Source organism: Perca flavescens, chromosome 20 (assembly GCF_004354835.1).
Source record: "Perca flavescens isolate YP-PL-M2 chromosome 20, PFLA_1.0, whole genome shotgun sequence".
NCBI lineage: Eukaryota > Metazoa > Chordata > Actinopteri > Perciformes > Percidae > Perca > Perca flavescens.
Genome location: NC_041350.1, coordinates 10766675 through 10776953, shown reverse-complemented (window position 1 = coordinate 10776953; position 10279 = coordinate 10766675). Strand labels below are relative to the sequence as shown.

At 41.4% G+C, this 10279-nt stretch overlaps 1 long non-coding RNA gene across 1 annotated transcript; it reads left to right on the top strand.

Annotated features, from left to right (window-relative positions):
• The first annotated feature begins 304 nt into the window (after positions 1 to 304).
• Positions 305 to 3731, top strand: LOC114547330 (uncharacterized). The gene is made up of 4 exons (XR_003691139.1): positions 305 to 615; positions 1626 to 1764; positions 2116 to 2286; positions 2969 to 3731. It is a non-coding gene; the product is annotated as an uncharacterized LOC114547330 (long non-coding RNA).
• The last annotated feature ends 6548 nt before the right edge of the window (positions 3732 to 10279 follow it).

The following is a 10279-nucleotide window of genomic DNA, read 5'->3' as shown; positions in this document are numbered from 1 at the left end:
CTTTTTTGTGATTTTAGCCATACCTGTTCTGGTCTATACATCACTTTGGTCAACGTGGGTTGTTTTTAAATGTGCTTTATAAATAAATTTGACTTGACATAGTGTAGTTCACTCACCTCACAGTTCATTTAGACAGTTAGTTATACTCTCTATCTGATAGGAACTGACATCTATGTGTGAACTACATGTCCTACAATGAGAAAAAAAAAACAGCGACCAGGCTAAGTGTTGATCCATCGCTGCTAAGCCTTGTGGGGTGGGGAAAAAAAGAAAACAACTTCTAAAGGACTCTTGAGATGCCTCTGGATTTTTCCATGACAAACCATCGCCTTTCCCAATGCTGAGCGGTGGGAACAGGCCACTTTGTTTGTACAAAGCAGCGTCTGGGAGGAATGCGGGGTTTAGCCGGGGAGGGGATGGCAGGAGGAACGTATGATAACTCCCACTCCATTCAGATTTATGGTCAAGACAGAGGGGCTCCTCTGGATGCATGTCAGGGGACTAGTAGAACACCGCCCCTCTACTCCGGGCCTGCCAAAGCAAATGTTTAGCCGAACGATCCCTCGCTATTCTTTACATCCTTCTTTTCTTTTTTGTGTGTCATCATATGGAAAAGTGAGTAGTTTTTCTTCTGTGAAGCTTTGACGCAGCACATTTGTGTTCATATTTCAGTCCGCACTTTGTGTGAACAGGAGCTACATTAGTATGTGGTTTGGAATTTTAAACCAAACACAGTTGGCCATGATGACTGATTTTCGAGAGCGTGCAGAGTCACACAGGTCACAATAAACAAAAAGTGTCAGGTCGGTACTGAGAGAGGGTACAGGTTTGAAAAGTCTTGCCTTTTTAAAGGGGTACTTTTTCATAAAGGCTCTTTTTTTTTGCAGAGAGTTAGATAAGATGATTGATACCACTCATGTTTGTAAAGTAAATATGAAACTACAGCCAGCAGCCAGTTAGCTTTAGGTTAGCATAAAGACTGAAAACTGAAACAGCCTGATTCTGTCCATAGGCTTAGAAGTCCCTGCTCCCGGCCAAGGTATAGTCTGTCACATAACCCCCCCAAAACAACTAGTTTTAAACAATTGAGATAAAGCCTGATAATTAGTTAATTTGTAGGGGAATTTTGTAACCGTTGGACAGAGCTAAGCTGTTGTTGGATTTTTCCCCTACAATAAAATATCATGTAGCATGAGCTGGGTCCTCAAGTGTGTCCCCTGCTTTTGCAACTGATTTAGCAGACAACGGTTACTGACAAACATGTAGCTTTCAGATTTCTGTCTTTAACCTGTTGAAATATGTCCAGATTTGCTTTAAATTGTTTAGCAGATTCCTGGGCTTGGTGTGTAATGTGTAAGTTATTTCACAGTGGGGTAGGACTTTTAAAAACTCCTCTAAAAGTAAAAAAAAAAAAGAATCTTTGAAACCCACCTGCTCCCTGATGAACACAACAGACATAATTGCAAATACAGCCCTCAGCCTGTGACTCAGCTGGGCTCATTTTGTCCTCTTTTCTAATTCTTTTGGACCAACCACTCTGAATGTCCTGTTCTCCTCCGTCCCTTCTCCCCTCCACCTCCTCCTCTTTTCATTACTGTCCCATTCATTCATTCATTTATTCTCAGTCTTCTCCACTGCTCCGGGACACCAGCGGACCCATTCATCTCTCTCTTTCTGTGTCTCTCTCTCCCTCCCTCCCTCCCTCCCTGGTCTAATCAGAGGACCACACACTCCCTCATCTCATCTGATGTCTGGTAATTGAAGGTGAGATTGTTTTGGTGGTGGAGGCGAGGCTGAGCCGAGTTTGACTGTCTGCAGCCATGCAAATTAGACTGTCAAAACTTCAGAGTAGTGAAGCAGACAGTAGCTAGCCTGTTACATAAATCTGCCTTGTAAATTGTAGCATCCAAGAGGAAAACTGCTGCATAATGTTCCCTGGAGACAGGCAAAGGGTCTGGTGAGGACTTCTGTTAGACTAAGATTTGTTCAAAATAGACCAATGTCTCAAACTATTGCCAGTGATGTGATTTTTCTGCCCAGTTTTAATGTTTTTCTAGGCATGCTGTTCTCCCTCATTGGTTTCCTAATGTGATTCTCTACTTTTTCTACTTTTAGGCCATGTTCGCAGCTTGGCCCTTGGGATGGCCATGTCGGTCGGTTGGTCGCTTGGTCCACTTCGTATCTCACTTGACTATTTCTTGGCTGGGACCAGTATTTTCCTGGAGTCCCTGCTGGTTGCCAAGCAGCTGGTCTCGACCGAATAGTCTGGCAGCCCCATGTAAAACGGTAATTCTTAATTTTGACACTTTGTGACACTGTTTTTTGTATGAATTAAGCAAACGAGATACAGTAGTACTAGTTAATTATTGAGCTGTAGATGTGCTGGTAGGCAGATTTTGTCACCTTCGGACAGGTTGAAAATACGCATTAAAATTCCAATCACTTTGGTGATTCCTAAACTTTTCATCTACAGGTCAAAATTTCAATGCATTCAATACTTTTGCTTATGACCAAATTTATGGCATTCCAATCAGACCCAGCTGAACTTTGTGTCCAGTGCTTATTAGTAAATGTTAGCATGCTAACATGCTAAACCAAGATGGTGAACATATTGAGTGGGTTACGGGCGCATGGCATTGGTGACAGCGACACAGGATATTTTTTTGAACCTGTAATTGTTTGCCCTCTGTCACTAATAGCAACTCTAACTCTAACTTGAAGCACTAAAATTGATTTAAAAAAATAATAATAAAAAAATAAATGATTTTGTTTTTTAATATTATAATTTTTATTAAAACAGCAGTGTAAATGTGTGTAAAAGAGATAGGGAGAATCTATAAAGTGTTTGTATGTTTGTGTAAGAGGAAAAGGAAATAAGAAAGGCCTGTTACATAGGACCCTGGGCTAATCCTAATCCTAGTCTGTAATTGTGTCCAATATCAAGCCTTCTACTGAAAGTTGTTTCTAGGTCTCTCTGCTCCCATGCTGCTGATGCTGCTGCTGGTCAGCCAAACCTGCTGATCCTGGCGCGGCGGCTGGCGCCCCCTGGAGAACTCTTCTCCGCCCAATCCAGGGGATCCGATTGACACTGCGAGTGTGCCATCTGCCCCTCTACAAGATTACACAGTGCACTGGGCCAAGAAATCCTCCAGCACAGCAGATTAAATATGAAATATAGGGCAGACATAGTTGTGCCGCTGCATGTCTAGATTTAGTGGTGCCATGTCGCCCCTCTATATTTGTACCACTGTAAGCTTTTTTTCCAGGTGTGTGTCTGGATTAGGAATTTTCTTTATTTGTTTCATTCTGTTCTTTTTTGTGTATCGTTATTGAACCAGACATTATTGTGTAAAGTTTTTTATTATTCTTTTTTTCCCATCTTTTGTGTGTTATTTATGTGAATCCTACAGTGCAACACCTAATCCTCGTCTTGTCTCTTCTCTTTAAATTTTAATGAATCCAATTTGCACCTTTGCGCTGCTTATTTCCTAAACGTGCTGGTGGTTGATTTATTCCAAAACAAAGGAAACTGTGAGAGAAATAGAAAAATGGAGAAAAAGAGAGCAAATCAACAGAAACCTGAGAGCAAGCAAAGATAACCACGTCTGAAAACGGTTACTATGGAAACTGTGCCTTTCTTTCCTCTCCTCTGGTATATTTAGAGTCGCACATTTTCGTGTAACAGTGTGTACAAATTAGCACACACCCCCTTCCCTGTATTCTTCCATACAGCCCTGGAGCGATAACTAAAATAAAGAAATTGGATTTAAAAGAACTATCACTGGGAATCCTCTCAATGTTGCCTTAAAGTTATTGTATAAGTTCAGTCAGGACACCCTTCCTTCACATTCCTTTAGTCTCCTTTAGTGTCTTTTGATGGTCAACAACATCAGCCATTTCCATAGTATGAATGAGAGTCCTCGTCAGGATCTGAATGTGCCTGGAAAGGAACCATGAAGGAGGAGGTGTTATCTCTTGGCCAGACTTTCTTCACTTAGCTTGAAACAATCCAGGTCTACACAGCCATGACCCTCACATTCAGAGATCTACAGCTCTATACATGACTGCGGTGCATGCTTTTTGTCAGTTAACATCTCATGCCGAGTGATTGTGCATGTCTCATCTGCTCAGATTTTCACTGTCAATTTGTTGCATCACGTCCATACAAACAATACCAAAGTTTCATCACTAAAGTATTTGATTTAGTTCTTTGTTTGCCGGCCACTGATGTGGTTCTTTCCACAGGCCGCATTAATGTGAATCATCTGTTGTTTTTTTTAACTTCTTCACATTCTTTTCTTCTTCACTTTCAGCCTGTACATTTTTTTTTCTGTCTCTCAGCCTCCTCCCCCATAGTCTTTCTGTCCTCTCCAAACATCTGTCCTCCTCCCCCCTCCCCCTCCTCCCTCCTCCTCAGTACCTCTGGCTCATTAGGCCTGGATGCCAAGCTGTTTTCACTGAGTGCCCATTTGTGGATTACTTACCAAGAAATCATGTGGCACAATTGAATTACCAGTGGTTACAGAGGCTTCACTCACTGCTGAGGCATCTGCAGGATGCTCTTTTTAACCAGCCAATGGAAGCCAAAACACCCATGATCCCAGCACACAAAGAGACCCTTCTACGTCGCCCTTGTTGCCCCCGAGGCTGCTACTGAGCCGGCTTTTTGTCTGGTGATGTTCTTCCCAGACAGGAGAATCTGATACGTGCATAAGAGAGCTCCGCAGAGAGCCCAGGGAATATGTTATGGCTACTATTATTTTTATAGTAATACATTTTCAGTTTTACACATTCAGTGATGAACCTCAGGTGTGTTTTATAAGGCTCTTTTCTCCCGCCTTCTGTTTTTTGTCTTTTCCTTTTTTTCCTTGACAGCACAGGATGCAGTGGTTGTTGACTGACCTCTGTCTGTGGCTGAGCAGATGTTCAGTCTAAGGCAGGGGTCGTCAATGTCTTTTAAAGGTCCAATGTGTAGGAATTTCTCCCATCTAGAAATTCTCCCATATATCGCAATCAACTCTCTCACGCCACACAGTTCAAAGTATGTATTACAGCTACAGTATGGTAGCCTTCACGTTTCAAAAAGCCGGTCTCTTGCTCTTTTCAATATCCTTTTTCTTTTTCTGGGCGAAGAAGAAGACTCCTGCTCCTGCAATTTGGATTTTGAATACGTGTGGTCCTCCATGTTTCCTTCTTCAAACTCTCTGGGGCCAGGAAGCTACCATACCCATTAGCAGCATTAGAAGCACCTTTGAGTTTATCATGTGACAGCGCAAACGCGAAAGGTGGAGCAGTATGTCCTGTATGTCCCTTACCGGCTAACATATTTCAAGATGGCGCATGAATATGGAGCGAATTTCAAGCCAAAATGAATTTTGATGATTTTATGAATAATGTTTTAATGTTCAAAATACATGTGGCACATTGAATCCTTAGGATTAACTGTATCTAGGATGGCTACCTAAGTGACTACCTTACCTATAGGATAGGCCAGTAAGCAGTGGGGATTTACAATATACTTGCTAATAATATGTTGGATTCATGTTAAGACTTTTTAATTCATGAAAAAACATTCAAAAATTAACAATAATTTGGAGGCCCCCCTGCATTGACTCTGAGGACCCCCTAGGGGTCCCGGACCCCCTGTTGAAGATCTGTGGTCTATAAGGGATTTCAACATAAGGGATTTCAACATAAAGATTTTGCATGCAGCTGTATGTACTGTATATGTAACTAAAAACTCATGACTGCAAGAGAAGTTTCTCAACCCTTTTATATCCAGGTGGTTGTAAGATTCCCAAAATATTTGCCTTTAGTTTATCCGGGGAACAATGAACAAGCAGCAGTCATTGAAAACAAGCTGATACGGAGGTTGTTATCTCATTTGGGATGGCATCCTGTTTAATCCACACCCAGCCTTGAAAAACTGTCCACTGTTTAAATGCACAAACCTTCACAATTCTATGAGTGGATATAAAACATAACAATAACATACATTTTTGTTAAAAGGTGCAAAAAAGCCTTCTCAGCCATTTTTACCATGTTTGTGCCTCCCTCAAGTGGGTTAGACTAATTGTGAGGTTTTGTTAAGGATGTCTGTTAAGATTAAGTCAGGTAAAAATGCGTACTCTGTGTTCAGTGGGGCAGGCAATGTGGATATAATGTTGTATCAAGATATATGTAATTTTATATTGTGATGCCAAAATATATTATATAGTATATGAACTGCCTATTTTTTTGGCTAATCCAGTGAATTAGAAGACACTTCATCACATTAATGCAAATATTCTGTAATCCAGAATTTCCATTATGCAGTCCTGCTCATTAATTACAACATTGCTTACATGCCATAATCCAACAATGGGTAATCCTGTAATCTGATAGCTACCTCAGGAGAAAAGATATACAAAAAAAATGTCCACCCGATCCAGTAAGAGTGGCCAGTTACAAAAGGAATGTTGTATTTCAGAACAAGACTAAGAGTATACAACCATGCTAGCATTGTTACACACTTGTTTACCATCTTTATTATCTTAGTTCAGCATGTTAGCATGCTATAGTTTGCTAATTAGCACTAAACACAAGTACAACCGAGTCTGCTTGAAATACCATTAGTTTTGTAGATATAAAGTCAGAAACCAAAGTATTGGACAGATTAGAATTTTGAGCTGATGATGGTGCTTGGCAAAAGGTCACGGGATCACCAAAGTGGTTAGAATTAATCCTGAGGGGGACATGAAATTTCATGGCAATGTATCCACTCATTTCGGTCTGGACCAAAGTGATGGAATGACTAACTGTCCAACGGACCAACATTGCCATCCCTAGAGCCATGCAAAAGCTAGAGAGAGAGAGAGAGACCTCAGCTCAGACTTTTTATTACCTGGTCATTTCCCCTTTCAAAATGACAAATTTATATTCATAGTGCTGATACTAAAATAAATACCAAGTCCTTTAAAGGTTAATGAAATAGCTCTGGCACTCTCCTCCTACCATCACCAGCACCCTCCTACTGCTGGCTGCCATGGCAACACAGCCACCATTGATTTATGCTGCAGATAATTAGGAGCAAAGATGACAGAGCCCACAGGTGTGAACACAAACACACAAACACATTCATACATGCACTCATACACACATGCCTTTATACATGCACTCTCTTGCACACAGTGAGACAAAACTCATTACCAAGTGGTTGTGCTTCCTCGATTTAATATCCCCTCCAATTTGGCAAGTCCAATCATTGTCTTTCATTCTCATTCAAACTGGCATGGAGAAAGGCGGAGCCAGCACACAGAGATTCTTCTCCTCATCACCCGGCTGTCTGCAGCAAACTGCAGCTCGCTAATCCTGATAGGAGGCTCCCTTCACCTTGAGGTCCCATTGAGAGTGTTAAACTAATCTAGCCAAATGGGTTTCATCAAGTGAAATGGAAAGGTAATGATACGTCTGGCACTGTGGGCCCCTAAATGTCTCCTACACTCTTTTTCTTCTTTCCTTTTCCATTCCTTCTGCCATGTTCTGAGAGGTTTTAGGTTCCAGCTGAACAAGGGTGGGTGCTCTCTTTGACAAGTGCTTTATACTACCATACATCCATACTTGCGGTGTGCTCGTGTGAGCGTGTACACACTCACATGAATGGGTTTGGGGCTGAGGAGAGCTGAGAAGCATCATCCTTCCACTTGACAACACATACTCGCCCTCCTTCTTTCCCAAAGGCCTTACTGCAGGGCCACTTAATAGACTTAAGTTCCACACACAAACAGACATATGCAGACACACACACACACACACACACACACACACACACACACACACACACACACACACACACACACACACACACACACTCACCAATACACACACAGGTGACATCACCAGATGGATGATGGGGTCCACTCCAAGGCCACTTTTATCCGACCAGGTTATCTTAAAAGTGCACACACCCCTAATGCACCCCTATGGCACACAAACACATGCACGCACGCACGCACGCATGCACACACACACACACACACACACACACACACACACACACACACACACACACACACACACACACACACACACACACACACACACACACACACACACACACACACACACACACAAATACTCCCGTGGCTCCTCTCCCTCCCTTTCACCACCCACTCCACAATGCTAAAATGTGCAAAACCCAAAGTCTGCAATCCCAACTGTTAAAATGATGGATGGCAGCGTAAAATGCGACCTTTCTTTTTGCATTTTCCTGTCACTCTCTTTCTCCATCCCCTTGCAGGCCTCCTGCATGTCTGATTGGATTTCGCTTGGTGGAAATGTTCCACAGTGAAACGAAAAAAGTAGACTGGAGGAAAGTAAGTATCTGCCATCATTACATTCTAGCATGCAAGTATTGTTTGCGTGTTTATATAAATGTGTTGTGTGTAGGGTGGAGACAACAGAAGACATTGTGAACTTGGTGGGTCATCCTCTACACCGGTGGTTCCCAACCTTTTTGGTCAGACAGCTCTGTTAGCTCAAGAACCCTTTTATAGACACCATCCTTCATTTTAGAAATTTTTTATTCAAATTTAAACAGGATATTTAAATAATACTAATACAATAATTAAAATTGTTACAGTATATTTTTCATACATTTAAAAAAAAAAATCAGTTTGGTTCATTTGCATGCATACTACTCTACTACTGCTACTACTACTAGTACTACTACTTGGAGTGGCAGAAGCTGGACATTTTAACCATTTATCCATATTTATGTTTCAACTTTTTGGCTGGCTTGCCTACTACTTTTCATACAGTCACAGAACGTTTGTTTGTGTTTAGGTGTTATTGATGAATATGTTTATATAATTTTTTCAATCAAATCATCAGTTCAATTTTTTGAGCTACTCTACAATATTTCCATGAACCCCCTGGCAACTGCAGAAGTACTACTGGAGTACCAGTACAGCTGGTTGGGAATCACTGCTCCAAGTAAAACCACATTACATCCCAGATGGACTCCATAAGTGTTGCTTACTTTCTGCATTAGAGGGTTAGGTGAGGGGGGGATTGAACACACCCCTGTGTTCCAGATGTACACACGAGCTGTAATATTTTTGTGTTGTATTTCGCCAACGAGGTTGGAATTTCTCCATGTTCCCCTCGAAGTGGTGAGATTTTATGGAGGCAGAAGAGTGATGGGAGTCAGGGGCGTGTGAACTCTCCTCCCTACAAAGACCTCACATACCAAAACCATCATATGCACACAAATGACAGACACATTATCAGCCCTTACACATGGGCACTCGCACACAAACACGCACAAGCCATCAATCACTCTCGAAAAATCTTGTCATTCTGATTTACAACCTTTTTCCTTGTAGTGCACACGCTTTCATCTCGCCTCGTGAGCCTTTCATAGGCGAGTTTAATAAATGATAAACAAGTGAAGTGTAATTGTATTCACACCAATCAAATACAAAGCTCAATACCCAAGCCATTTAAGAAGTGCTTTAAGATGCAGTTCCTTTAATGACTGCTGACTCCCACAAAAACTACCACATCAATGTCAAAACCCTCATTTTGTGCTCCATTAAAAAAGCAGTGAGTTCTAAATGGAGATATGTTTAGGGATCTGTTTGTTTGTTTGACTGGTATCTCAGCCTCTCACACTAGCAGTTCCATTTAGAGTCTCCCTCTTTTGCTGATGTCATTTGAGTTGATTATTTTCAACAGTCTTAATCCACCATGCAGCAAGAAAGTCCCAATCAGGGGCACACAATGGGGAGAAAAGACCCTGAGCGATTCAGGACTGCAGAGCTTAACAAGGGCTCTGGAATATGCCATGGAATAAACGTAGATACAGAGCTTCCACACCTAATTCAGAAAAAATCTGAATTAGATCTGAAAAGATCTTTGTCCACACTGAAAAACCTAAACAATAGGAAAACAAACAGCTAAATCACTCCTTCTTCATCCTCTTTCGGTCAGCAAACAATACAACTTTGCTCCATAGCCAACAGTAACATACAGCTGGGTTACACTGCTGAGTGGCAGCTGGTTATGTTGTCCCCTCCTGTTATCTGTGATCCCCTATACTATATGTTAATGCACTATTTGTTCTCATTAACATATTCTTCTGTTATCAGACAACTAAACAAGCACAGAATAGCACTTTGATTGTGGGTCATAAATACTACCTTTTGTACAGGAGACAAGTAATGCTGCTGTGCTGATCCTGATCAAATGACTAAATTATGAATAATTTGTCCTACAAAAACAATACCAGTAAATGACA